Source organism: Camellia sinensis, chromosome 7, assembly GCF_055761805.1.
Source record: "Camellia sinensis isolate YWXY chromosome 7, ASM5576180v1, whole genome shotgun sequence".
Classification (NCBI taxonomy): Eukaryota; Viridiplantae; Streptophyta; class Magnoliopsida; order Ericales; family Theaceae; genus Camellia; species Camellia sinensis.
This window is the reverse complement of record NC_138967.1, coordinates 154,797,383-154,821,498: the sequence shown is the minus strand read 5'-3', so window position 1 is coordinate 154,821,498 and position 24,116 is coordinate 154,797,383. Positions and strand designations below refer to the sequence as shown.

Genomic DNA, 24,116 nt, shown 5'->3' with positions numbered 1-24,116 from the left:
TAGATTCTATTATTTATCTTTGCTATATAACACACATAAAATGATAAATAAAGTACAATAAAAATTTAGTAGTATAGGCAGCCCTATACTCTTATTTTCTTTATTAATTCAACTTTTTTTTTTTATTTCTATCAATTAAAAAATGGTTAAAATGATGTCCAATATAAATAACTCGTTCCGTACATAGAAATAAACTATTTCACCTATTATGAAATTTTAAAGACAAAGTAATCGTTGAAAAATGAACTCAGATGATAATTAAAATATAGTAAAATTTGAATTGTTTAAACGTTGACGCTTGTACTCTTATTTTTCTTTATTAAGTAATTATTTCACTTTTATCAATAAAAATTAAAAAATAAAAGTGGACCATAATGTCAACAAAAATAAATAGCACGTTCGGCGTAAAGCAAAAGAAAAAACAAAAATATGTAGATAGGGTACATATAACTATTGTGATTAGTTTTGATAATAGGATTCACTATATTTATATTGAGTGTTTGGAGAATAATAAAAGATATATACATTTGTAATTAGTGAAAAGTAATACTATGTGGTACCTTATTACCATACAAAAATTTCTCGTCAAATTGTCTCTAATGTAAATAACTCGTTCGGCACATAGAAGTAAATGAGTTCACGGATTTTGAAATTTTTTTAACGGTGAATTTATTTCAAATTTAAAGCTGAATTTAATTGTTATGTTTGGTTCATGAAATCCATCACGAATTTTATTTTAATGATTCAAATTATTTATTTTGTAAAGTCATTTGTGTTTATCATTTATAAAAAAAATAATAATTAAATTCGATTAATATGAGACTTCTAACATTTTCATTTTATTAATTTTGTCTCAAAAAAATAAAAAGTCTATATTCAAAACTACATTTGTCATCTATTTTTTTTAAAGACAAATACTATAAAGTGAAAAAGATTATAATTACCATATCGCCTTATTATAGTTCATATCATCGAAATTGTCTGAACATAACAATCAAATGCAAATTCAAACTTTGAGACAAACTCAGCCTTTTTAAAAACATAATATCAAAAGTAGTTGTTGGAATATGAGATTGACATGAGCCCTATATTTTTACCTTTCATTTCTTTTTTTAAAAAAAATTTAAAGCAAAAAAACAAAAAAGTGGTCCCAAATTGTCTATGATATAAAAATAGGATAAATTATCTATATATCATAATTGTTGGATTTAATTTCCCTTAAGTCCTATTGATAAAATCGTCGCTAAAAATAACTTTTTGTGATAATTTTTTGCACATGTCGTTAAAAATTGACAATTAATGATCTTTTTTTTAGTCACGATTTTTATAAATTGTCGTTAAAACTTACAATTAGTGACATTTTTCGTAATGAATTTTTTAAACTGTCGTTGAAAGTTGAAAATTAGTGACGATTTTTTTAAATTGTTGCTAAAACTTATAATTAATGACATTTTTTGTTACAAAATTTTTAAATTGTCGTTGAAAATTAATAATTAGTGACTTTTTTAACAGTATTTGATAAAAAATGCTATTAATTCTTATAAAAATTATTGAATAATAAGTTTACTTATTAGACTTTAAGTTTCCCTATAAATAGGGCCTTGGGCATATAGAAATAACAAGTACATAAACTACGAAATTTTGAAGACATGTCAAAAGTTGTTGCTACAACTCTACAAAATGGTTTAGAGCCAAGCAAAGTGCAACCACTCCGAACCAGAGTCTTGGAATCAATTCGCATAGCTTCCTTCACAATTGTCACAATTTTTATCATCCTTCCTTGTGAATACATAGACGGGAACCCAATACCAACGCTTATATTCAAGGGGCGTCCTTCTCCGTCCATGCATTCGTAGTGTCTCTTGTGTTTTCCTTCTCTAGTTCGTTGAACGCATTGTTAATCCATAACAAGCCATTAATCCTCGCCAAGTTCTGTCAATGCATTTCAATTGCTTTGATGATATCGGCTCTCTCTTTGTTGCTTTGGGCAATGATAAATTTAACATTTTTTGAGTCCATCCATGTAACTTAACATGGTTTTGATTTTTTAATCTTCACTATGTATGTTTGTCTTGTGTGTGCAACTATGCTATTGTAATGCAAAGATATACATAATCATAATTCAATGCAGACATCTATGTAGAAATCGATAGACTCCGAAGAGAGGGAGAGACAATCTCAGCCAAGATTGGCCAAACACTTGCTGGTGGCAAAGGGGTTAATCAGGCTGTATGTAGTGGAAAACTTTCATACCCAACTTTTTTTGTGGGTCAGATTGGTGAAGATGCTTATGGGAAGTTGATTTATGATGCTCTTGAGGGTTGTGGGTGCAAATTTAATGTATAGAGAAAGAGAAAGAGAATAAATTGTGTATATATGTTGTGTAGTACAAATGTTTAGTTGGCTCCTTTATAGAGGAGAGGAGTCAAAAGTGGGAGCCTAAAGTGTCCGAAAGTAGCTCTAATAAAGTAAAGTAAAAGTAAAGTAAATATACACTACTAACAGCTATACACTAACATCACCCCTCAAACTCAAAAAGGATAGGTGCAAACCAACTTGAGTTTGGAAAGAGTAACAAAATGTGAAAATAAACTAAAAATAAAATAAAATACGAGACACTGTATGGTCATATCAGATCGTTGTAGAAGACACTATATGGTTGTGGCAGACTAGTGTAGAAGACACTGTATAGTCGTGTCAGACTGTTGTAGAAGACACTGGATAGTCATGTCGAATCGCTATAGAAGACACTGTGTGGTCGTGTCGAACCGCTGTAGAAGACACGGTGTAGTCGTGTTGGACCGCTATAGAAGACACTGTGTGGTCGTGTCGGACCACTGTAGAAGACATCATGTGGTCGTCTCGGACCACTGTAGAAAACATTGTGTGGTCGTGTTGGACTGCTCTAGAAGACATTGTGTGGTCGTGTCGGACCGTTGGAAAAGACACTGTATGGTCGTGTCGAATCGTTGTAGAAGACACTCTGTGGTGTTGTCAGACCGTTGGAGAAGACATTATATGGTTGTGTATATAGGCTGCCCAAAGATATATATATATATATGTCTTGCCTTCGAAAGTTGTGCCGGACACGTGGCTTCAAGCGTCGTGTCTGGCGCGCGATTCACGTGACCAACAGAGACTCTCTCGGGTTTGCAACGATTGCCTCGGCTTTTGCTCCCTCTTTGTCATCTTCGTCTCTATGTTTTCTCTTTAAACCGAGGCTAGTGAGAGAGGTAGAGCAAAAAAAAAAAAAAAAAAAACTACGAACCACTCTACAACCCCTTCGTTTGCATCCTTTGATATGGCTTCTTCCCATAGTTTTCTCATCATCTTTCCAGATCTTAATGAACCTATAAGTGCCCCTGGACAAAATGCCCCTGCCCATGCTCCGTTAAACTTTCCGATATTGTCAGTTGAGCAAATAATGGTAACTCAATCTGACATTGAAGCCAACCACTATATGCTGAAGTCCCGCATGGAGACAGTGACTGCGGTTTCGAAGTTGTCGCACCGGCTACAGAATAGAATAAGTGAGGTACACTAGTTAAACGCCCAACTCTCTCTGTTCCAGCGCATGTATAAGGATGCGCGAGCAGAGATTAGCGCACTAAAGGCGGAAAATAAAGAGCTGAAACGGAAGGCCACCGTCATGGTCCGCTTCAGAGTTTTGTCGTACTTTGCTTTTAATTAGAAGCGGGGAGTCAACTTGCTCGGCGGTCTTAGAAGCACGGAGGCAGGGCCGTCAAGGGTCTCCCGTGACGAAATCAAGAGGAAGAGATCGATGGCAGAGTCGAGTAAGTGAGGTCGGCATGTGGCCGTCATTGGAAAAGAAAACAAATCTCTTGTTTGTGGGTGTTTTGTGTTTTGTGTTTTTTTTTTTTTTTTTGGTGTAGAATTTTGATTGGGGTTGATCCCCTATATGAATAAAACAAGTTTGTTGTGCAAATTCAGATGACAGGAATAGTATAAAACTGAACAGAAAAATCAATTGGCATTTAATGTTGTTTTTTTTTTTAATGGAATGGAAAAGAGTAAGATAAGAAAGAGAATATGGGTGGTGTTCATGGTGAAAAGAAATGTTTGAAATAGAAAAAAGTGGGATTTGAAAGAGATTAAGCCTCCGTTTAGGAAGTGGGTTGGTTTTTTGATTTTTTAGCTATTTTAATTTGGGGCTAAAAAGTCTGGTTTGGAAAGGGCTTTTTGACTTTTTTTTTGGCTTTTTTGACTTTTTTTATGAGAGAGGAGTGTAATGATTATGGATTGGATTTGATATTTTATTTTTTGTGACTAAAATAATTTATTTTATTTTTTATGATTATTTTAATCTTTAACCCATCAAAATTAACTTTCCAAAAGTTTGGATAAAACAAATAATAATAATTTATTTTGAAATCAAACAATGAAAGGGGGAAAACAAATCCGTGTGAGTGAAAAAGACAAAGAAAGTGGTTTGTTTGAATTAGTGGGATTTTAACAAAAAGTCCAAAACGCGTATAGGAAAACAAGAGAACATGGGATGGAAGAGGCACAGAGAAAACTCAAAGACCAATTTCTTGCCTACTTTAGATAAAGTTTGTATATATATATATATATATATAGATATAGACAGAGAGACAGCTTTTATTAGGAGAGAGGGTGCCTAGAAAGGGGTGATAATGGAGTAAAAGCAATTGGTTGGTTGGCTGATAGGCATAGAAATTTGTGGAGGTGAGTTTTTATTAGGAGTGTAATTTGGACGGATTTAATTTGAGTAATTTGAATTTAGGTCAAGTTTGAGAAGATTAAATAAGTGTATTTTTTGATTTTTTATGAAATATGGGTTGGATTTGAAGTGATGTGTTAGAGAGGTGATGTGACTTAAATAAGATGATGTGATTTAAATAGGATAGTGACTTTTTGACTTTTTAAATTTTTTAAGAGTTGCCAAACTTGGCCTTAATTTAAATTTTTTTAAGATTAGAATAAGGTATTTTTAATTTTGGTATAAATTTAAACAAAAATTTAAAAGTTCAAATTAAATTTTAGATAGATTTAGGTAAAGACATCAAACAATATGAACAACTTGAAACTCGAATTATATATATATATATATAGATATATAAAAATATTAAATATATATATAAATTATTAGTCATTATATGATATTAAAATAATTTAAATTATTAAATCATATTGAATATATGTTATTGTACGGGGAGGAAATAATTCTCCTCGTATAATCCTGTTGACCAAGTCCACGCTCCTCCGTACGACGTCGCTTTGTCACCTGAAAACACAAACGTGAGCTAGCCGGCGGGTGTGTGCCGGAAACCTCTCCGATGCCTAAGTCAGAAAACTTGACAAATAGACAAAGCTCTAAGTTCTCAGAAAGATTGTGTTCAATTACCTCCTCCAAGGTGTTGCTTGTGAGCTTTTATAAGTTTCATATGGCACAATCCTAGTAGGACTCGTATTTCTCCATGCAGAGTCCTCCTAGGATTCAATCTCCTAAGGATAATGCTTATCCTTTTACACCCTCCCCCACTGCTTAAACCAAGTGGGATGGTTTCCTCCACGGCCGAACTTCCATGTAACCGAAGTAAATTGGCTATACCGAGCCACAGAGGGCCGAACCGTCCATAGCTCGGTCTTCTCCTCTAATTCCTTACTTCGGCTGTCCCTGTTCAACCTTGGCGAGCTCAAACTTCCAAGTAGCAAGGTCTGACCGACCTAACCATAGTACGTCACGACCGGACTAATTCCAAAATCCGGCCTTCCCAGAACACACTGCGGCCGGACTAACTCTGAGACCGGCCTAATTCCGAGTTGCCTACGGACCGGAGTAGCTTTACTTCTCCTTGGACCAAAGCATCTATCTCTTCATGAGCCGGAGTAACCTCACCTCCTTGGGCCGAAGTAACTTTGTCTCCTCAAGACCGGAGTAACCTTGCCCCCTAGGCCGAAGTATCCATTACGGCCTTTTTACTTAATCCTCCGTGTTTTGGGCCTTAAAGCCCAACTCGAAGCTCGGCCCAATTTTTTCCAAAAATTACCCTCTCAATTGCCCCTTAATTCCATCTGCGCAACATGATCGGGATTACCAGTCTACTGGCCGAGCTAGAGTTTATTAAGCTTTTTCAGCCGAGCTAAAAACCCTTTAGCCTCTCCAGCCGAGCTAACTTTACCTCGGGCTTCTCTTCGTCCGGTCAAAAACGTCTCTTCAATCACGACTGTAACGCTTCCCTTTCCATAGACACGTGGCAGGATCTGATAAGCCGTGGCCAACTGTTACGCCGCCCTGCAGAAATTTCGTACTGTTCCCGCCTCTTTTTGCCGCCTTTTTCTCTCCCTTCTTTCACAAAACAACCCTTCATCTCGTATCATTCACTCACACCTTGCTGTTCATCTTCTCTCTGTGTTCTTGAACCTTCGAGTTTTCAAAATTTTGAGCTTGCTGCGTCCGTGTCACTATTTGCTGCTACTGCCTCCATCTTTAGCTCCTCTTTCAATGTATTCGTCCAGGTGGCCTGCTGCCACCAATTCTTCTAAATGCTGTCTTAGGGGCGTGCAATTCTCAGTTCGGTGCCCCTTTTCTTTGTGGAAGGTGCACCGTGATCTGTCGTCGTAATTCTTCTGAGCTTCCCCAAGCTTGGCTGGCCACTTGACAAAAGGCTCATCTTTGATTTCGCTTAGAATCCGATATATTGGTTTTTTGAACACCGTTGTTATGGCAGTGCGGATTCTCAACCATCTTTTGTCTGGGTCTTCTCCGTTATCTCGTCTGCCACGTCCGTTTTTGTTACTTCGGTCCACCGTATTAACCTTTGCTGAGGTTTTCTTTTCTGGTACCGTGGCCGCACTTGTTTTGGCTTTGGAACGTGCGCCATCTTCTTCTACCCTGATGTGCTGATGCACTCTCTCCATCAGGGCTTCCATGGTGAGGGGTGGCGTCATTGTAATTGAATCCCTTAGTCTATTCCCTACTGGTAGACCTCTTTTATACTGCGCAATGGCTAGATTGGTTGGGCAGTCTCCAATTTGGTTGAATGTCTCCCAATAGCGACTGTTGTAAGATCTGAGGGTCTCTTTTTCACCCATGTCGATGGAGAGTAACTGGTCTATCTCCACCGGTGTTTTAGTATTTGTCCGAAACCTTGTTACGAATGCTTCTGCCAATTGGGCCCAGGAGGCTATGCTGCCCTCTGGGAGTTTTTCGAACCAAGTCAAGCCTAAGTCGCCTAGACTTGATGGGAAGAGTATGCACATTAGGGCCTCGTTTCGCCTGTACACAGCCATGACTTGGCGAAAGTGGCTCAGGTGAGAATACGGATCCGTCTTCCCTTCATACGTATTGAACTTCGGCTGAAGGAAGCCTAATGGTAGGGGTGCGTTTTCGATCGCTGGGACAAACGGCGAAGTCTGTAGTCTTGCCAATGCTTTGTCCGCTGGTTCGTAGGCCGGTCGCGGTATTGGCATTCCAACCTCGACGCTTCCATGCGTTCGAGGAGCCAACCGTTGTAGGGCCAAAATTCGGTGTGGATCCTTCGCCCTGGCATCCTCCTTGCATCGTGCTTTTTCTTCTAGCACGGTTCGTAAGTCGGATGACCTGGGTAGCTCGGTTTGTCTGGATCTGGTTTGGTGTGAATGTGAAGGCCAATACGTGCTTCCTTCAGTGTATGATCTTTCGGATCTCGTCCTTTCAGACCTGGAGTGACGAGTTCTTGAAGATAAGGAGTGAGTGTCGCCTGTCCTGAGGCTTCTGCTCTCTCTTTGGGAAGGTGTAGTATTCCTACTACGACTCTCTGAGTGGCGAGGGGGCGTCTTGTGCCTGCGCCCCTCTCCTGTCGCCACATCTTTGGTCTTCATCTGGCGTTTTAAAGTCTCCATGTCCGCCGCCATTCTTCGAATTAGTTCATCCTGTTCCTTTACGCGATCTTCCAGGGCTTGAGGATCAATCTTCCTCCTTTGCCTGTCGGGACTTTGAGAGTGACGAGGGCTGCCATTCCGCCTTCCCCTGCCGCTCCTCCTGGAATTATGTTGTTGGGGCTCCAAGTCCGCCATGGGAGGGACAGCAGGTAATCCCTCACGCCTTGCGCCCCCTTCTGGAGTTAGTCCGTCGACGGCGGACTGCGGCAAGTCTTCAATGTGTGCCATTGAATGAGAAAAGGAGAAGCTTAGTCAAGAGGTTTTTGTTCTTGTCTGTTCTTCCCACAGACGGCGCCAATTGTACGGGGAGGAAATAATTCTCCTCGTATAATCCTGTTGACCAAGTCCACGCTCCTCCGTACGACGTCGCTTTGTCACCTGAAAACACAAACGTGAGCTAGCCGGCGGGTGTGTGCCGGAAACCTCTCCGATGCCTAAGTCAGAAAACTTGACAAATAGACAAAGCTCTAAGTTCTCAGAAAGATTGTGTTCAATTACCTCCTCCAAGGTGATGCTTGTGAGCTTTTATAAGTTTCCCGTGGCACAATCCTAGTAGGACTTGTACTTCTCCATGCAGAGTCCTCCTAGGATTCATTCTCCTAAGGATAATGCTTATCCTTTTACACCCTACCCACTGCTTAAACCAAGTGGGATGGTTTTCTTCATGGCCGAACTAACACATGGCCGAAATAACACGGGCTATGCTGAGCCACAGAGAAGGCCGAACTATCCTTAGCTCGGTCTTCTCCTTTAACTCATTACTTCGGCTGTCCCTGTTCAGCCTTGGTGTGCTTAGATCAGACTTCCAAGTAACAAGTTTTGACCGACCTAACCAGATTGTGCCATGACCGGACTAACTCTAAGACCGGACCTACTCCGAGTTGTCTCTGGATCGGAGTAGCCTTACTCTTCCTCTGCTTTTTTGGCTGCTCGAGTTCTTGAGTTTTAAGCTTACTGTGTTCGTGCTTCCGTTGCTGCCACTGCTTCGTCTTCAACTTCTTCTTCTCCAAACTGGTAAGTTCTGAGAAAACTTGTTGTTGTTGTCAAACGACACACCACAGAATGCCAAACGACACACCACCACAAGGCATTATCAATGTAATTCATGGAGTTTTTGAACCTGAGCGCGTATGCGAGCTTAGAGGTTCAATCAAGAAGGCTGAACACTTTAGGGAAGTATTAAGTTCCCAACCCGCCATCAAGAAGGGGAGGACAGAGGCAACAAACGTCATGTCCTTTTCGGATAAGGACTTGGAGCGAATTTACTGCCCCCATAATGATGCCCTGGTTGTCACTCTCCGAGTCAAGGATTTTGACGTCAAGCGGATTCTGATTGACCAGGGTAGTTCATGTGAGATCATGTATTACGACACATTCAAGCAACTAAAGCTGCAGGACAAAGACTTGGCTCCCGCAGTTTCTCCCCTGATTGGATTCAACTCCATGCCAGAGTGGCCTGTCGGCAAAATAATCCTTCCAGTCAGAGCAGGAAGTGTATCAAAACAGGTGGAGTTCTGGGTATTGAAGGTCCCCTCCACCTACAACATCATCCTGGGCAGAACATGGCTGCATGCCATGCGTTCGGTAGCGTCATCCTACCACCAAGTAATGCGGTTCCCCAACAACACCGGCATAATTGAAGAAGTCTATGGAGATCAGATCATGTCAAAGCAATGCTTTGTCACGGCGAATGGCAGCCGCGCTGCCAAAGGATATGTTCATTCGGTGGAAGAACCGGAGAGTAATGAGCTATTCGCAGATGTCGGAAAAGCGGCGGATCGGAAAGCAGTGGAGGACCAGGAGATGGCAAGTTAAGGCCAAACTGGGACGGTCCTTACAAAGTGGTTTGGTTAATAGACAAAGGGGCATACCACCAAGACAAGGACGGCAAAGCAATCCCTAGGCCATGGAACACGGCCAATCTCAAGTTATTTTATTTTTTCTTTTTCAAAGGCGTGTAATTTTTTCTTTCTTCAATAAAACAAGCGATTCTTTTCAGCATGAGTTGTTCTCTGTAAAAGTTAGCTTTAGTGAAGATTAGGTACATAGCAAGCATTTTATTCTAAGTTAGCTGGAAAAACTAACTTAGAGGTTGGCTGGAATAAACCAACACCCCTCCTAAGCCCAGGATAAGGATCCAGGCTGCAGGACGCTTGGTCGGAATAACCAAACTTTATTCTAAGTTAGCTGGAAAAACTAACTTAGAGGTTGGCTGGAATAAACCAACACCCCTCCTAAGCCCAGGATAAGGATCCAGGCTGCAGGACGTTTGGTCGGAATAACCAAACTTTATTCTAAGTTAGCTGGAAAAACTAACTTAGAGGTTGGCTGGAATAAACCAACACCCCTCCTAAGCCCAGGATAAGGATCCAGGCTGCAGGACGCTTGGTCGGAATAACCAAACTTTATTCTAAGTTAGCTGGAAAAACTAACTTAGAGGTTGGCTGGAATAAACCAACACCCCTCCTAAGCCCAGGATAAGGATCCAGGCTGCAGGACGTTTGGTCGGAATAACCAAACTTTATTCTAAGTTAGCTGGAAAAACTAACTTAGAGGTTGGCTGGAATAAACCAACACCCCTCCTAAGCCCAGGATAAGGATCCAGGCTGCAGGACGTTTGGTCGGAATAACCAAACTTTATTCTAAGTTAGCTGGAAAAACTAACTTAGAGGTTGGCTGGAATAAACCAACTCTTTGTACTCTTCAGCCGAAGTAAGTGTAAGGCTGAAGAGTGGTTGGCTGGAATAAACCAACTCTTTGTACTCTTCAGCCGAAGCAAGTGTAAGGCTGAAGAGTGGTTGGCTGGAATAAACCAACTCTTTGTACTCTTCAGCCGAAGCAAGTGTAAGGCTTAAGAGTGGTTGGCTGGAATAAACCAACTCTTTGTACTCTTCAGCCGAAGTAAGTGTAAGGCTGAAGAGTGGTTGGCTGGAATAAACCAACTCTCTGTACTCTTCAGCCGAAGTAAGTGCAAGGCTGAAGAGTGGTTGGCTGGAATAAACCAACTCTTGTTACTCTTCAGCCGAAGTAAGTGTATGGCTGAAGAGTGGTTGGCTGGAATAAACCAACACTTGTTACTCTTCAGCCGAAGTAAGTGTATGGCTGAAGAGTGGTTGGCTGGAATAAACCAACACTTGTTACTCTTCAGCCGAAGTAAGTGTATGGTTGAAGAGTGGTTGGCTGGAATAAACCAACTCTTGATACTCTTCAGCCGAAGTAAGTACAAGGCTGAAGAGTGGTTGGCTGGAATAAACCAACTCTTGTTACTCTTCAGCCGAAGTAAGTGTATGGCTGAAGAGTGGTTGGCTGGAATAAACCAACACTTGTTACTCTTCAGCCGAAGTAAGTACAAGGCTGAAGAGTGGTTGGCTGGAATAAACCAACTCTTGTTACTCTTCAGCCGAAGTAAGTGTATGGCTGAAGGGTGGTTGGCTGGAATAAACCAACTCTTGTTACTCTTCAGCCGAAGTAAGTGTATGGCTGAAGGGTGGTTGGCTGGAATAAACCAACTCTTGTTACTCTTCAGCCGAAGTAAGTGTATGGCTGAAGAGTGGTTGGCTGGAATAAACCAACACTTGTTACTCTTCAGCCGAAGTAAGTACAGGGCTGAAGAGTGGTTGGCTGGAATAAACCAACTCTTGTTACTCTTCAGCCGAAGTAATTATGTCGGCTAAAGAGTGGTTGGCTGGTAAGTATAGTTTAACCAACCAAAAACCGAAATAACACTTGGCGTAATAGAAGAGATTACAAACGCAAGCACACACACAATAACCGGAATAAGAGACGTAAAATTTTTCATTCAAAGAGAAGTCATTACAAGGGAGCTTAATTCGGTTACAAAGGAGAAAAAGTAAAAAATCAAGAGAAAAGTTCATCAATTTCAGCATCGAGAACCGCATCAGTGTCAACCGGAAGACCGGTCTCTGGCGGCAGGACTCCTTCAGTCACAACAGTAGTATCGACCGGAGCCGCAGTTTCACTTGGCTGTTCGATAGTCAGATCTTCCACTCTGGACTCGGGCCGATCTATCTGATCCACATTCACAACCGGAGTATCTCCATGGGCAGAGTCTTCATCAGAATCTTCATCATCTGAGCCCTCAAGGAACTGCTGTTGCATGGCCGTGGCATATTCCATCAGGGAGTTCGGTATGAAGTAGGCTGGAGGGTTGAAAACCTCGGTCTGAGGATCATGACCGAGCTTCTCAACGGCTCCCCTCCAGCCGCACTTAAAGAAGAGATCCTTGGCAGCATTGCATTGTAGGGCGTAAGCATCCTCTGCCCTCTTGAAACCCTGCTTGTCAGCCTCTTTCACCTTCTCCTTTATTTCGGCATCCTTCTTTCGCTCAAGTTTCAGCAACTCGCGCAAGTACTTGTCCTTCAGAATTATGACAGTCTTTTGTTTTTCAGCTTCGGCCGAACTAACCATTCCGGTCAGTCGGCCGACCTCACCCCGGAGTTCGGCCAGTTCCTTGCGAGCTTCTTCTAGTTCGGCCGATTTCGCCTCTGCCTCGGCCGCTGCTTGCCTAGTCACTTTCCTCAACTCCAGTACTTTCCTGTGGGTGATTTGGTTTTTCTGGATGGCCTGACAAAGCAACAACCTCAATTTAGCCGAAGAAAAAGTTGAGTAGAAAAACAGAAATGCGACCGAAGTTACTCACCAGAATCATTGATTTAGTGGCTGACCGGATGGACTTCAGCTCGGTGGTTAACTGTTTCTGGTGGTGTTCCATGTCTTTGGGCAGACACACGCTCTTGGCCAGGTTGATGGCCAACAGGTGGTCTTTCTCAGCAACGACCGAGTCTGTGTCTAGAATGACTCGGTCGTTGAAGGTTAGTTTCGGTGCCCAGCAACCGATAGTTCGGTCGGAGGACTCCGGTTGGGGGCTCGGTGGTAAGCTCGGCTGAATAGGAGTTTCTTCATCAATCAGAACTCGTTCGGGTTCGGAAGTTCGGGCACGTTTGGTTCGGCGGGAAGAGGATGGCTGTTGGGAAGGAAGGGCGACAACAGCAGGTTGCGGTTGGCTGGGAGGCGCCACTTCGGGCCTAGCTGTTTCGGTTAGAAGGGCCCTGACCCTACTCCTTTTCGCCATCTCTTCTTCTGCGGATAAAGGGACAAGTCTTATCTCGGGCAGAGTTGGGTCCGGTTCCGGTGCCTCTTCAAGAAGGAAGTCAGTCACCTTTGCTTTTCGTCGACCGCTGTAACGGTAGGTCGGTTCGAAATTTAGAAGCTTGGCCCAATCCCTTTCTTTAACCCGAAAAGCGGCTCGCAAGACTCCAAGGTTAGGATAGCTATACAGGGAATGGAGATGGGCAAAATCTGCAAAAAAGAGAGAAGTGTTAGTTCGGCTAACAGACTAAACAACCGAGATAACTTACAAAGCAGAAGACCGAAGTAAAATTACCAGGCTCTCCCATTTTCCAATTTATAGGTCGGCCAGGAATTTGAGCTTGAAAATCCTCAAAGTTCCCAGAGACCCAAAAGAAATCGTCATCGTTAAGATCTTTGTCCGGAGTGTGCTTGATTATCTTCTCTCGGCGGCGGCGAATTCTAAGGTAGTAGACCCACCCAGCATTCTTTGAGCCGATAGAGTATTGATGAAAGATCTCGGCTAGACCAAGATTCAGTCCGGTTTGGTGGTTTAATGCGGCTATCCCCATGATAATACGGTACGTATTGGTGGATAGTTGGGTGGGGCATAACCTAGTCTGTCTAAGAAATTCGCAGATTAGCGGTTGGACAGGAAACCGTAGTCCGGTCTCTATTATGGATTGAAGGGTAAAAGGCACAAAGCCTTCATTGTTCCAGGGGGTAGCATCTTTTTTGGCCAGCGCCAGATGGACATCATCAGGAATCTGGTAATCTTGCCTAAATTCGGCCAGGCCACCAGGGGTTTCGACTAAATATCTATACTTACCCATTGTCGTATAATTTATGAATAAATTATTTCGGTACAAAAACTAGGCTCAGTAGCTCGGTTGAGCACACGCAGGAGTGCCTGGGCAACCTAAGTCTGCAAAGTAGAAAACAAAGGGGTTAAGCACAGATCGTTGGACCGCGCTACAAATTATAAGCAAGATATACAAATCCTACTTCGGTTTAGCGGACTGGTTCTACCTCGGCTCATCAGAAGGTTTCTTAGCTCGGTTTCGAGCAGTTTAGACCGGTTTAACGTCTAGGGGCAGCTTTCTGAGTTCGGTCCAAAAATCTAAGAAAGCTGGTTTAGTCCCAAGGCCTAAATCGGTTGTGATGTGAGGAAAGTTACTCCGGCTGAGCCCTAGGGGCGGCTTTCTGAGTTCGGTTTCAGAACTAAGAAAGCCGGCTTGGCCCCAAGGTCTTAGCTCGGTTGGGGACCGAAGTACCTAGTTCGGTATATGCAAGCTTGTTCGGTAATCTTATCTTGGCTAGAGTGGTTCAGAGGAAACTACTGACATTCCTACAAGTTCTAGTTCTGCTATTAACTACAGAAGTCTACGTATTTAGGGGCAAACAGAATCATAGTTCGGTCGCAATGTGATTTTGGATCTGAGGCTTGTTTTTCTACATAACAGTTCATACACATACAAGTTCTATTCATTTTTTCATGAAAGTACAGAAGCAAAAACAAGGAATACACGAGCATGCTTCACCTAGATAGAAAAAACAGAAATGAAGAAAACAACAACAACAAGTTTTCTCAGAACTTACCAGTTTGGAGAAGAAGAAGTTGAAGACGAAGCAGTGGCAGCAACGGAAGCACGAACACAGTAAGCTTAAAACTCAAGAACTCGAGCAGCCAAAAAAGCAGAGGAAGAGTAAGGCTACTCCGATCCAGAGACAACTCGGAGTAGGTCCGGTCTTAGAGTTAGTCCGGTCATGGCACAATCTGGTTAGGTCGGTCAAAACTTGTTACTTGGAAGTCTGATCTAAGCACACCAAGGCTGAACAGGGACAGCCGAAGTAATGAGTTAAAGGAGAAGACCGAGCTAAGGATAGTTCGGCCTTCTCTGTGGCTCAGCATAGCCCGTGTTATTTCGGCCATGTGTTAGTTCGGCCATGAAGAAAACCATCCCACTTGGTTTAAGCAGTGGGTAGGGTGTAAAAGGATAAGCATTATCCTTAGGAGAATGAATCCTAGGAGGACTCTGCATGGAGAAGTACAAGTCCTACTAGGATTGTGCCACGGGAAACTTATAAAAGCTCACAAGCATCACCTTGGAGGAGGTAATTGAACACAATCTTTCTGAGAACTTAGAGCTTTGTCTATTTGTCAAGTTTTCTGACTTAGGCATCGGAGAGGTTTCCGGCACACACCCGCCGGCTAGCTCACGTTTGTGTTTTCAGGTGACAAAGCGACGTCGTACGGAGGAGCGTGGACTTGGTCAACAGGATTATACGAGGAGAATTATTTCCTCCCCGTACAGTTATATACACAAATAACATAAAATTTTATTTCTTTTTTTTTATTTATATTTTCACTCATAAATTGTAAAGACTACTATACCTATATCTGTTTTATATTATATAAATTATTTGTTTTGATGGTATTAATGATTTTCTATATATATATATAAAATATAAATATAGTCAAATTTTAATAATTTAATAATGTAACTGTAAAAAAATAAAATAAAATAAAATACAATTCGTGTAATTCGAGTTTAACTCTGGTCGGGCTTGAGTAGGCAATCTCGGGTTAGAATTCGAGCTTGGGCGGGCCTGGGCAGATCTTAGCACAACTTGAGCTGAGCTTGGACAACCTCCCAACCCGACCGAACCCGTCTGAATTGCACCTCTAATTTTTATTAGTGATATCGAGTTTTTTAATAAAAAAGTTAAAAAGTTATTAAAAACATTAAAAAGGTAACAACTTATATTAAAAAGTCAAATAGTTTCCTTTTTCTCTACTTTTTACATATCTTTTCATAAAAAATTAAAAAATCATTATAAGGGTTTGTTTGGGGTGTCCTAAATAAGTACACTTTTTGACTTTTTATGAAATATGGGTTGGGTATGAGTTTGGTTTGAAATGATGTGATAGAAAGGTGATGTGACTTAAATAAGATGATGTGACTTAAATATGATAGTGACTTAAATGTGATAGTGACTTTTTGACTTTTTGAATTTTTTTGAGGATGCTAAACTTTGCCTAAATATACTAATTTTTTTATATATTATATATTAATTAAAAATTTAAAAAATTACTTAAAAAAAAAAAAAAAAAAAAAAAACAGCCTGTTCCAAACCAGCCCTGAGAGCTTCTATCTATTTGTAGTATGAACTTTGCTTCCCAGTGGGAAGCACCCCAGTGACCCCTAAGTATCAACCTCTTCATTCTTCAATTCAATGCTGCCTGGGTTTTGGGGATTATTGCTGAGTGAGGAGTTGGAAGACAGTGTAGTTGAGAAAGACAAGCCTCTAATATCGCTTGATTAGCAGTGAAGTGAGCGAATTCCAAGTAAGGACAAGCTTCATAGAAGTGATGCCTCTAACACGCCGTCGAGGTAACTGAGATCGGCGTACTCTGGTAGATCTCGGGTAGATCGGCGGAGGCGGGTACGACCACGGGTTGGTTGAACTCCGAGAGAAGCGAATCATCCCAGGACCCGAGGTCCGATGGGTTGTAGTGAACGACGTCGTTTGCGAGCTGCGAGACCTCTGCTGGTGCGTTGACCATGACATTCTCGAGGCGTTCGAGTCGTTGGGCCACGTGTCGGAGATCCGATGACCGGACCCTGTACCCGGATCCGGCAAGCAGTCCGTCAACCTGATCCGGTGCTTTGCCGGCGGATGATGATGATGAGTTACGACCACTGCTGCTCATGGATGCATCGTAGGGACCCATGATTGATGTATTCTGTGCCGTCTGATCAGATACGGAGCTTCGTTTCTTGCTGGGTTCCGGCGATCATTCCTGATTTGAGAAAGAGAAAAGAGGAGTGAAGGTATGTGTAGAAAAACTCTAGCCGGCAGCGAAGGCAAGGTTGCCGGTCGACTGTCAGCCGGTGCGAAAAAAATACACCATACCAGGTAAATACCATGTAAATTTAATGTATAGAAAAAGAGAGAATAAATTGTGTATATATGTTGTGTATTACAAATGTTCGGTTGGCTCATTTACAGAGGAAAGGAGTCTAAAGTGGCCGAAAGTAGCACCAATAAAGTAAAATAAAAGTAAAGTAAATATACACTACTAACAGCTTTACACTAACAGTGCGGTTGTTCTTGATAGGTTGAGGAATGTGTCTGGTGCACCCACTGGTCCTGCTGTGGTGATGCTTCAATCTGATGGGCAAAACTCTATTATTATTGTTGGTGGTGCTAATGTCTTGTTGGCCTGATGCTATGTGTGATGAGGACTTGGAGGTTGTGAGGAATGCTGGGATTGTCTTGCTTCAGAGGGAAATCCCTGATTTGTCAACATTCAAGTTGCAAAGGTTAGGCTTTTTATATTTATTTTTTCTTATGTGCATATGAAGTCAGTGGTGGGCTTGATTGAAAAAGAGGGGATATTGGTTTGATGACTTTTTTGTTGCCTTATGTGGATTACAATTACGCACTTTGTGAAAGTTTTAGTGTATATGAAACACTTAAATGGACAAACTTTTAGATTTGAGTAAAAGTTTCAGTAATGGCAACTTGAAAGCTAGAAAATAGTCTTGAAAATTTTGAGTGAAAAATTGAGTCTCCCTTGATTTGGGTAGAACACAATTTGATATAAGTTTGAGACAAGGAGTGGATAGGTTTTTGAGTGATTTTTACCCAAATTTAAATTTGATACATGTTTGAATCAAGGGTTGGAGATGCACTAATATGAGGTCTTATGGGTTTGTGTTGAAATAAAATTTGTTATTTCTTTTGAAATATATTTGGTAAATCCATTATTAATGAGATGAGCAGAGTCCGGGGTTGTTAATCTTAATTTGAATGATTATTTCTAGGGAAAGAGACGTAGAAGTAGCAAATATGTGAGACGGGCTAGATATATGAATTTTCCAATTGGGTCTTTGTGCTGTCATTATATTGGGTATGTTAAAAGGCCACAATTTATCTTTAGTCTTTTGTATGAGTGGTGAGTTTTGTGGGTGGGTTTTGTGATTCAACTCTGTCGTCATGATTCTTGAAGATAAATTTGGAATGTTGAAAGATGAGATGATCTTATTATTTGAAGAGGATTTAGTGTTAAGTTTTGTGCAAGAGAAAGGTTTGGGAGATCAGCTGGGGAATGAGGTCCTTGCTAACTGCAGTATCCTCTTTCCAGCATGTGAATTGATTACTTTTTTTTTTTTTTTTGACAATACTGTTTTCTTTGAGCTTGTGGTTTGATAACTTTTTGTAGACGTTTATATAATCTACTAACAAGAACGTTACACTACTTTCATAAATAATGGAGTTCAAATTCATGTCAAGGGTATATTGATTGTTCCCCAATGCCTTGCGTTAAACCCTAAACCCTATGGCCTCAAGTTTACCCACCGTTGTGTTGTAATTCTGTGGAATGAGTCATATACAAAACCCTTCAAGCTTGAACATAAATTGCTCTACATTGTGGATTTGGAGAGAAGAGCTAAAAAATTCATGTCTGTCTAGTAAAAAGTTTTATGATTGTTGCTTCTCAAGTTAAGTTGACAAATAAAATAAGTTTATGGGAAGTTGTGAAGGTCAACATGAATGGGCAGGTCTAAACAAATGCAAAGTGAATTACTGGAGTTATAATCAAAGGTGAAATTGAGGAACTAGTGTTATTGAAGGAGACAAGCTGATGATTGAAACTTGATGGAGCAGGTACATTTTAGTTTGCTTGAAATGCAGTAAACTTTACCTCATTGTTGAGACATGGTTAGAGAGTCATGAAGCTCATAGGTCTTGTATGAGGTTCAAGGGAATAGAAAACCTAGGCTCTATTTATGTTTTTTTGTTTTTTTGGGTACGTCTCTAGGCTTGATGGTACATTGCTTTATGGAAAATAAATTTTGGAGCTGGATGAAATTCTAGGGAACTGCAGAAGCAGCACCCATTTCATTGAAGTCCAACTAGTTGTGAGCTTTGGATATTTCATAATCTTATAGCCTACAAAGCAATTAGTACAAAATTCTAGCAGGTTGAGGCAATTGTTGGATACTTGGATTCAATTATTTAACCGCTGAATTTGCATAAATTTCTAGAAATTTTTTAACAAGGGTTGCATTTATTTTGTACCTTCGAAGGCACAGAGGTAGATTGGGATTCCCCAGTTGAGAGGATAGCCTGGTAAACATCATTGTATTTGAATTTTGAGAACATTCTTCCAGCCTTAGGTAGCCTTAGGACTTTTTTGATGTTTCTGTTTCCTTTTATTTATTTATTTTTATATTTTTTTATGATTATGCATAAAAATGTCCACTGTGACTCCTTATGGATTAGGACCTGACTTTTCCAAGTGGGTTGAAGTTGTCCCACTCAAAGAAGTGAAGAAGGAAACTATTGTCGACTTCAGTAAGTCGAATACAATCTATCGATATGGTGTGCCTAGCTATATCAGTATTGATAATGGGAAACCCTTCTATAACAACTTAATGCACAAGTTTTGTGAAAGGTTTGGATCAAGCAATGGAATTCCCCAATCTACAATGCACTAGCCAATGGATTCGTAGAGACGTTCAACAAAATCTTGGGCAACCTATTGAAGAAGGTAGTCTATAAGTCCAAGAGAGACTAGCATGAAAGGATTAGAGAGCTCTTTGGGATAGCACACTACTTGTCATACCTCAACACAAGTCACTCCATGCTCCCTCATCTATGTTGTTAGTTATCTGTCCTCTGGAGCAACAAATCCTTTCACTAAGGATAATCATACAAGGTCTCACTAATGACGAGAATGTGAAGTTACATTTTGTTGAATTGGAAGCATTGGATAGAAAAGACCTTAAGCTCAACAAGGAGTTGAGTGTTATGAAGCTTGACTCTCAGCAACTTTTAATAAAAAGGGTAGACCTTTATCTTTTAAGGTTGGGGAATTGGTGTTTGTTGTTCAAAGACCCATCATCATTACCCACTGAATTGGCAACAAGTTCCTCTCAAAATGGGATGACCCATATGTGGTGACGGAAATCTACACTAATGGAGCTTACAAGATCGTTGATAAAGAAGATTTAAAGATTGGTCCAATCAATGGGAAGTTCTTGAAGTGCTATTACACATAAGAGGCCATTGCTCCTAATAGCATGAGTCTAAACTATATGACGGTCTTGGCCCACATGAGTTAAAACTTATTTCAAACCAAGGAGCCTCACAGATCCCAAAGTGGGCTTCTTCCATTGCTTTCTCAGTCAGTGAAGAATGAATCCTTCAAATGATCAATATAATAGAATTTCCTTGTAGTAAATGAGCCGAGGAGTATTTCAATCCTGTGATGAGGATAGTTAGGCAGCTTCCCGTGTTCAATATAGTTTATAATTGGCAATTTGACATCCTCCAATCATTAGCTTCGATGGCTAGGTCTAAAATTGTATTTGTTTCTACAAGGCGGCATTTCAACAATTGCGGCAATACTCATCGTTGACATATAGGGACATCAACTATTTGACCTTTTTAACAACACCAATGTTCTTACTAGATTGGCAATTGCATCTGCTATACAATTCTCTATTCATAATACATGTTCAAACACAACTCCTGCCATTTTTTCAATTAGACAAGTTGCATATTGAAAGTTTGCAACCAGGTTGTCTTTCTTGACATCAAGGTCAGTGTTTTTCACTTCAGTAGCTATTCAATGATCAAGGCTTGGTACTCAGTGACATTGTTAGAACATATCTCTTTAAAATAGATGTGTAGGCAAAATGTGCCTTTGTGGGGAGACAAAAAAGACACCTGCTCCTATTCTTGATTGATGCTTCAAATTATTACACTGATGAAACAGTGGAGAGGAAATTCCGAACCACACACAAGGGTGGGGGAGAAACGAAGTAAGTGGGAGGCCCACGCTACATCACAATCAGCGATCCTTTTCTTACCATTAACCATTTCTTCATGGAAACAACAAAAGCCCGTTTCTCTTCTTTGTTTGATTTTAGTTTGATCTTGTGGTGTCAGCTGTATGGTCAGTGATTCTGGAACTACGATAATTCTACTATGTCATTATAAGATTTTGATGCACTGTTTTTTCAAACTGATGTAAACCCACATGTTTAGTGGCTATTTGAGATCATGAGACAATGACATAATTTTAGTACAAATGCATTCTTCGGGATTGTCGTACTGCTTACTAAAATATAGGAACCGGAACTTGTCTCATGGTTTTTAATTATTTGTTTTCCCCCAAAATACAAGGCATTAAACCCCAAGGGGTTAGCCGAGTGACAGGTTGAGCCTTGATAAGAGCCTCAGGAAGTGTAGGTTAGGAGTTCGAATCCCATGAGGCCCTTGATCCCGATTCCATTGGGGCCGTACCCTGGGCTTGTGCCTGATAGTTTCCTGATATATATGGGATAGGGGGATTGCATGTACCCAGGGGACTAGTTTGACCAAAATTGTCTTCTTTAAAAAAATATATATATATTTAAAAATAAATAAAAAACAAAAAACGAGGCATTAAAGTAGCTTTACCAAAGTATCCAAGTAATTGTTGAAGGATAAACTTCTTTTAAAATCCCTTGCTTTTTATCTGTGCCTAATTGCAAAGGGAAATTTTTTAAAAATGAGTATTTTGGTCTCTCTTTCACACACAAGACATACTTCACATTCACTGCATTTTTTTATTCTTTTTCCTTTTTATTTCAACAAAAAATGATTTGAATTGTCATTTTGTTTTGCAGGAGTGGTTATGAGGGCCTTCAAAATGTTGCTCTTTCAAATTTTCTTTTATTTTCATTGCTCACTAGCTTTTTCACTTGGGATCTTTGTGTGATCCACCTTTTGTCAATTTAACAAACCATTTTATGTTTTTTTCTTTTTTTTATATATATTTTTTTGTAAAAGAGGAAAGTGCTAGACATGAAGGTTATTTAAATTTCTTAGGTTGACTCCCCGCTGACCATCAAACGCAGAGTACGACGGAACTCCGAATCGAACCATGGAAGTGGTCTGCCGTTTCAGTTCTTTATTCTCTGCTTTCAGTGCGCTAATCTCTGCTCGCGCATCCTTGTACATGCGTTGGAGCAGAGAAAGTTGGGCGTGTAATTGGTGTACCTCACTTGTCCTGTTCTGCAGTCGATAAGACAAATTGGAAATCGCAGCCACTGTTTCCATACAAGACTTCAACGTGTAGTGGTTGGCTTCAATGTCAGATTGAGTTGCCATTATTTGCTCGACTGACAGCGTAGGAAAGTTGAGAGGAGGAGCAAGGATACTCTGTCCAGGAGAGCTTATGGGATCATTAAGGTCTGGAAAAAGAGTAAGGAGACGGACGGAACCATGTGTTAGAGGATAGAGGTATAAAAGAAAGGATTCGCAAATTACATGATATACACACAAAATCAAAATACATGCATATTAAACGAATCCTTTCTTTTACACCTCTCTCCTCTAACACATGCTTTGTCTCATTCCCTTACCCACTTTCCAGACCTTAATGATCCTAAAAGCTCTCCTGGACAAAGTGCCCTTGCTCCTACTCCTCTAAACTTTTCTACGCTGTCAATTGAGCAAATAACGACAGCTCAATCTGACATTGAAGCCAACTACTACACGTTGAAGTCTTGTATGGAGATAGTGACTGTAGTTTCCGATTTGTCTCACCGACTGCAAAACAGGACAAGTGAGGTACACCGATTAAACGCCCAACTTTCTCTACTCCAACGCATGTACAAGGATGCGCGAGCAGAGATTAGCGCACTAAAGGCGAAGAATAAAGAGCTGAAACGACAGGCCACCAGCATGGCCCAATTCGGAGTTCCGTCATATTCTGCGTTTGATGGTTAGCGGGGAGTCAACTCTCTCGGCAGTTTTGTAAGCATTGAGGCAGGGTCTTCAATTGTCTCCCAAAATGAAATCAAGATGAAGAGATCGGCGGGAGAGTCGAGTAAGTGATGTCGGCGTGTGACTTTCATCGGAAAATAAAACAAACCCCTTTATCTTTTTTTTGTTGTATATATACTTGGGAGTGGGCACCTTTAGCTTCAACTCTCGTTTGTACAAATTTGATCGGGGCTTGATCCCTGAAGCTTTAAAAAAAAAAGTTTTTTTTTGTAAATCCAGATGGCATGAATGGCACAATACTGAGCATAAAAATAATTTTGTTTTGAATTTTGAACTTGAAAATCGCTACATTGTAAGGAATTTTGAACTGAATATTGAGCCTATCACTGATGAAAACACAACTCAATAAAATGAAAATGAAGCAAAAATCATCCCAAATGCACCTTTTTACGTTTGCCAGAATAAAATGGACACAAAACAGAGCAAAACTGGTTGACCGTCAGACGGAAAAGCATCGCCGGTGACAATGAGCAAAAACCATCCCAAACGCACCTTTTTATGTTTGTTGGAATAAAATGGACACAAAACAAAACATCGTCGGCCGACTGTTAACAGAAAAGCATCATCGGCGACAACTAGTGTGCATTTTTCAACGATTGCTTGATTAAGGTGACGAGAATTCGAAGTGCAGGTAAATGATAGAAAACCTAACTCGACTATGCCCTTAGTTCATCGCTTTGCCCTTTTCTTTTGGTTTTTTGACTAAAAAGATTTTGATCAACATAAGAGTTTGATTAGCATGCTTGTTCTACTTCTCCGTTTTGAAATCATGTGAGTCAGGCTGTGAACACTGAAAATTTTTCTTTTTTGGTCCAAAGAATGGTCAGAGTTTTGCAAAAATGGAATAATTTTTTAAAAAATCAGTCAACTTCATTAAAAGTCGTCAAAATCTATTTTTGCATATAACCATTACCCGATCAACATGAAATCAACCTTTGAGATGTATAACTAAATTTATCTTGCAACTGAACCCGTCATGAAGGAGAAATAGGACACTTGAATCAAATGGGGACGAGCCAATCAAATATAGATAGCTGAGTCGAATAAAGATATACTAATTAAACATGGGCAAGATGAGTGAGTTGAAAAATGATTAGGGCCGAACTTTAAGATGAAGTTGCCTACGTATCCCAAAGATAGGAATCAGGCCATACGTAGTTTTGGCGAAGGTTCACTCGGGTATTGACACTTTCTTTTTGTGCTCTTTTGTCAAAATCGCCCTTTCGGGTTTTCAACCTTGCGAGTTTTTCATTTATTTATTTATTTTTGTACTC

At 40.5% G+C, this 24,116-nt stretch overlaps 1 long non-coding RNA gene across 1 annotated transcript; it reads left to right on the top strand.

Annotated features, from left to right (window-relative positions):
* Positions 1-16,045: 16,045 nt before the first annotated feature.
* On the top strand, positions 16,046-23,056 carry LOC114322982 (uncharacterized). The gene is made up of 3 exons (XR_014336255.1): positions 16,046-16,914; positions 17,117-17,321; positions 21,681-23,056. It is a non-coding gene; the product is annotated as an uncharacterized LOC114322982 (long non-coding RNA).
* Positions 23,057-24,116: the final 1,060 nt, after the last annotated feature.